The following is a 5,938-nucleotide window of genomic DNA, read 5'->3' as shown; positions in this document are numbered from 1 at the left end:
CTAAATATGGAAAAGGGGTACATGATATGAATCAGGCCTTTGGCTGAATGTGTCCCAGCAACTCTGGAAATACTCATCCAAGATTGAAAGACTTCAATTATCAAAAATAAAGTGCGCCTGGGTGGTTCAGTCATTAAGCATCTGCCTTCAGCTCAGGTTATGATTCCGGGGTCCTGGAATTGAGCCCCGCAGTGGGCTCCCTGCTCCATGGGGGGCCTGCTTCTCCCTCTCCTACTCCCCCTGCTTGTGTTCCCTCTCTTGCTGTGTCTCTCTTTGTCAAATAAATAAATAAAATCTTTAAAAAAATAAATAAAAATAAATAAATAAATAAATAAACAAATTGAATTTAATGCAATGATTCCTGCTACTGTATCAATCAAAGATAATTGGATGTTCCATTGATTGAGAATTTTAAACACCTTTGTAAAATATAAAAAAGAATGTAATATAGAACAGTTAAGATATTTGGAATCATATTAACTGTGGTTAAAGATATGTTAATAATCTCATGTGAAAGGTTTATACCTCTAAATTATTTCTCTTAGTCCTTTTAGGCAATATCATCTGGAGAAAAATTAAAAGAAATTACTCTGCTTTTTAAAAGAAAGCACATAATAATATAAATAATAAAGTTATTTCCCCCATGCAAGTATGAACCCCTCTGAGAGTTTTTCAAGCTTTTTCTCACATTTAATCTTCAGTATTATTTGGTAATTATACAGCAAAATCATCTCTCCTTACTCTCCAAACTCTATTAAGTAGTTAATGAAATATTTAAACAATGATATCAAATTGTTGTTTATTTCAATAATATGCTCTTTATCTTGACCTATGGGTAATTAAGTATTGCATTTCAATAGTATTGCATGGCAAACAGTACTGCCCTTCCATTCTATACTGTGTGCCTACACAGGCCCATTAATGTGATTTGTGTTCTTATTTACATACATTATTGTAATAATATTCTGAGTTGAGAACTTCTTGGAAATTCTCAGTTAAATAGGCCAGATATTACCATTGGTTATTCTCCTGCTGGAATCACCCAGTCTGAATCAGAGTTAAAGTCTTGGCAATGCTGAGATTTTTGGTGCCATTCAAAGAAAGGAAGAAACGAAGGAAGGAAGGAAGGAAGGAAGGAAGGAAGGAAGGAAGGAAGGAAGGAAGGAAGGAAAGAAAGAAGAATGAAGGATGGGAAGGAGGGAGAAAAGGAGAGAGAAAAAAAGAAAAGAAAAGAAAGAAAGAGAAAAAGAGAAAGGAAGGAAAGGAGGGAGGGAAGGAGTAAGGAGGAAGAGGAAGATAGCAGAGGGGAGGAGAAAGGGAGTTGCTCACTGTAATAATTGTTCTCATTGATACATTTCCAAGTGGAAACTCACTGAATTCTAGCTTGGTCCTTAAAGATAATGGATTTCTAATTTCTTACATCATCACCCCTAAGAAACAGTAAAACAGGTACCATTAAAAAAAAAAATAACATATGTGAGTGTAGTTTATATCTAATTTAAAGCTTGTTCATCTTAGAAACGTTAAACCACACACACAAAAAAGAAAACAAGCAACAATAACAAAAACTCTGTAATTCCATACCCAGAAGACCTAACTTTAAATCCACAATCCTCCACTTAATTATTGGGTGACTTTGGGCAAATTACAAATTTTCTTACCATCTGTTTTCTAGCCTTTACAATGTAAATAATATATTTATTTGCATCTTAAAATTGCTGTGAAGATTAAATGAGATAATAAACCTCACGTAGCACAGAAATGGGTACATAGTAGGAACTAATTAAATGTTAACATACTTTTAAATTGTTTGACCACAAAGGCTGGATTTTCTCAATGAAATCCTCCAAAATTAGCAAAGGCATTGTCTCAAGGAAATCTCAAATGACTGAAAAGCAATCTTACACATGGTTTTCAGCTTTAGGAATGACTTAGAATAAAAAACGGTGGAAATAAGTGGTTGGTGTGAAAATCAAGCAAAAACAAGCACTAGGACTGAATGTGAGAGGTGCGGGCATCTCTTTGATCAATTCCATTATTTAATTCTTTGAACTTTCAAAGTGATATTGAGTTGCAGCATAGACATGGCCTCAGGGACCCATTACTCATGGAAAGTCAACATTTATAGATGGGAAACTTAAGGTATTGTTGTAGTACAGTTTTTTCCAATTCCTTTGTCCTGGATGTGGGGTACCTAAGGAATTACTAACAGTGAATGCATTTCTCACAAGGAAGGAAAAGAAAAGAGATAAACAACTCCTAAAACCCTGCTGTTTACCCAAACCTGTGATTTCTAGATCTGGTTCATCTATTTATCTACTCAGTGGGTGGCATTTTATGATAATGCAAAGATGGAAATAATACTCTGCCTTCTTTTTTCGGATGCTTCAGATTAATATCAATCTTAGAAACACAGAAATCAATTACAATAGAGACCAAGATCACATTAAGTAAAGATTTGCCCCTTAGGGAAAGTAGCCTCATTGGTTTTGGATGTTAAGAACTTCTTAAGACTTGAACAAATTGTGAATAATCTATATTAATTTAGATAAAGGATATATTTAGTTTTGTATTTGATTCTGCAATCAAATGGATGGAATTTGTTTCCATCATAGTGTCCTTCTGAAAAGTTAGCTTTGGAAAGAATCAAGTTGAAAGAATAAAGCAATTTTATTTTCCTATTTGGATTCCACTTTTTAAAGTCATAACTTTTCATTTTTTAAATAAAAGTACTTCATATTTTAAAAGAAGGGAGGAATAGGTATATTAATTTTCTAAATTTGGAAATTTGGTTTCGTTTAAAAATGCAAATGATTGAAAGCCTTATGTGCAGACAAACATAAGAGTTCACACCACCAGTACAGGTATATCCCCAGGGTGTAATTCTGTCAGAGTTACAATAATTCTGGAGGAGTGGAAATTTTGTGAGTTTACAAATGCTTGAAGAATAACCAATGAGGAAATCAGCTTACTCAGTTATATTTTTAAAGAATAACCATAGTCAATACTCATGTCTATGGATCTAAGAAAGTAATTACTCTTCCTCATTTCAGTATATTCTCACATGTGCACCTCTGCATACACACATTTTTCACCACACACAAGCCTGCCTTCTTTCCTCTTCTATTATCTACAGGGAACTGACACTGTGATCAAGTCAGGTAGGACAGGGACCAGAGATGGTAAGGCTATATTGTTGCTCATCAGTATGATTTGTGTTTGGATTCCCTCTCTAGTGTGGTGGCAGACACCAACTGGGAACCAAGACTAGGTGTGAGGTAAGGGTTATTTGTGATCAATTCCATTTCTTTCATGTAAGTCCTTAACACCTTCAGTCCTACATCCCAATTAAACCTTATCAAATTTCTGATGGCTGTTTGACTACCTAGCAATTATATGTATTTTTCTCAGGAAAAGATTTCTGAACTCTTATGATGAATGCATTGAATGTTATTTTTTACTTTTTATTTTTTTATTTTTATTTTATTTTATTTTTTTAAAGATTTTATTTATTTATTTGAGAGAGAGAATGAGAGACAGAGAGCACGAGAGGGAAGAGGGTCAGAGGGAGAAGCAGACCCCCTGCTGAGCAGGGAGCCCGATGTGGGACTCGATTCCGGGACTCCAGGATCATGACCTGAGCCGAAGGCAGTCGCTTAACCAACTGAGCCACCCAGGCACCCCTACATTGAATGTTTTTAAATCAAAACCTGAGCCAACAGTAGTATGAGTATATAGAGACGATTTGTTTGCTGGAGACTGAGAACTTCATAGTTCAGCTGTAGCCTAGGCTGCCTGGCACACCTAACAAAAAATTACTTGTGTAACTTTGCGCAGTGGCAGTATCATAGCCAATGAGGTTTATCCGAGGCATGATTATTGCTAATTGAAAAAATTACCTTTGTAATGTTTTTGACTCTGTGACTGTCACAGCCAACACAAAAGACTGCTAAGACAGTGGAGCATGCAAGATTCTTTACTTCCTCTTTCCAGCTGACATGCAGTGGCAAGATGTGAGCATTGTAACTTCTACAGTCAGTTGGCTTATAATACAGAAACATGCACACAATCCTAACTGATAACTCTGGCAATTTAGGTCCCCTGTTTCCAAGCAACGAGGACCCCATATCACCAATATATGTATCTTTGTAGTTTATATTTTTGGCACATTGCTAATGAAAAGAAAAGTAGCAATTATGGCTTAAAAATAAAAGATTTGTCTTGAAGCATGTCTATGATGAAATAGGAAAGTGTAGATGAAGCATGCATGGGGAAAGGGTAAAGTTGAAAGGTTAAAACAAAGGCCACTTGTCAAAAAACAATAAAGCTCATTATATTTTCTGTAGGAAATGAGCTGAATCTCCAGAATAAGAGGCAGAAAACAGTCCATTAAGTACTTAATACAAGTCTTTAAATTGGTGTAATTGAATTCCCATTGACTACAAGAATGATATTTCTATCAATGAGCACAATAAGAGGAGTGAACAAGAAACGAAGATGCTTTCACTTTAGTGTAAATAATAGCAGATGACAGGAGAATTTATAAGCTGATCTTAATCAGCTGAATGAACCTTCTTTATGGTCAAATATGGCTCTACAAATACAATGCTGGGCTTGGTATAGGAAAATTATTGTTTCAATTCCTTTGATAATGGGAAAAGTTATTAATCTGGAACGTTAGCCAACTAGTTAGATTGCACTGCTTATCTGATTGGATTTTTGCAGTGGAAATCACAATGGTTGGAAGACAGGGACAATTTGTGGAAATGGTAGAGATCTGAAAGACAAAAAAAGGAAGCAAGAAAATTTTAAAAAATTAATTAATTATAGTTATAGAAATACTAGCCCAGGAGTCAGGACACCTACATTTATTTATTCTAGAATTTGCTATTTCTGGTTGTGGGATTTAGGGCAAGTCACTCTTCTCTGAGCTTTAGTCTCCTCATCTTTAAAAATAAGATGTTGTATATATGATCTAAAATAAAGTTCACTTTAGCACTGACATCTCAAGTTCCTTCTGGGATACCTCCATGGTATTTGGTGGATTTGTCTGTTTGCTTTGTTTTAATGTGTTTTGTTTATTTTATTGTTTTTGTGAAGAAAGGCATGCAATCCTAATGGTAAATTAAAAAAAAAAAAAAACTAGTTTGAAAACAAAGTTCTCTCTATGGATTGAATGAGAATTAGAGTAACACATGACACTGAATAAACATTTATCCCAAAGGATGAGTCCACAATTACCTGATTGTTGAAAGCCACATTGCATTCAGAGCCTTAGTTAAATATCATATGTTTTGTTTCAGGTTGTAGAATTAGAATAGGCTTAAACTCTAAAAGGAATCAGTTTATAGCACTGAAGGGGAGGAGGAGGGAGGGGAGGAAAAGGAGAAGGAGAAGGAGGGGAAGGAGGAGAAGGAAGAGGAGGTGAAAGGACAAGCAGGAGAAAGGAGGGGGGAGAAGAAGAAAGTGAAAGGGGGGAAAGAAGTAGGCCATCTTTTTTGCAAAACTCTTCTAGGAACCATATGTATACATAGAGTACCTCTCCTATTTTGCAATGAAGAGGTTCTTCCTTGGCAGAGACACTATTATCTCTTATTAGAACTTGAGCAGTATCTTTTTAACTGTTCTCCTCCTCACTATTCTACTTAACTCTCTCATCCCCTCATCCATTCTCCATGAAGAAGTGAAAAGTAACATTCCTAAAATGAAAGACTGATCTAGTTGTTTTACTGCTTAAAACCTTTAGTGGACATTCTACTGAACTTGGAATAAAATCCCAAGGCTTCACCATGTCGACCAAGGCCCTGCATGATCCAAGTCCTGTGCGTTCCTCTGGTGTCATTCTGTGGGAAGTTCCAGTCACTGGGGCCTTTAGGTTCTTCAAACACAACCAGACTATGCCCTAGACAGTGTTTTCACACACACTGTTCCCTTGCCT

The 5,938-nt window shown here is 35.8% G+C and overlaps 1 pseudogene; it reads left to right on the top strand.

Moving 5' to 3' along the window:
* The first annotated feature begins 3,825 nt into the window (after window positions 1-3,825).
* On the top strand, window positions 3,826-3,958 carry LOC123841285 (U4 spliceosomal RNA; annotated as a pseudogene).
* Window positions 3,959-5,938: the final 1,980 nt, after the last annotated feature.

This window comes from Mirounga angustirostris, unplaced genomic scaffold (genome assembly GCF_029215605.1).
Source record: "Mirounga angustirostris isolate CCGP_5_RB_7025 unplaced genomic scaffold, mMirAng1.0.hap1 SCAF_2, whole genome shotgun sequence".
Lineage (NCBI taxonomy): Eukaryota > Metazoa > Chordata > Mammalia > Carnivora > Phocidae > Mirounga > Mirounga angustirostris.
This window is presented reverse-complemented; position numbering and strand designations above follow the sequence as displayed.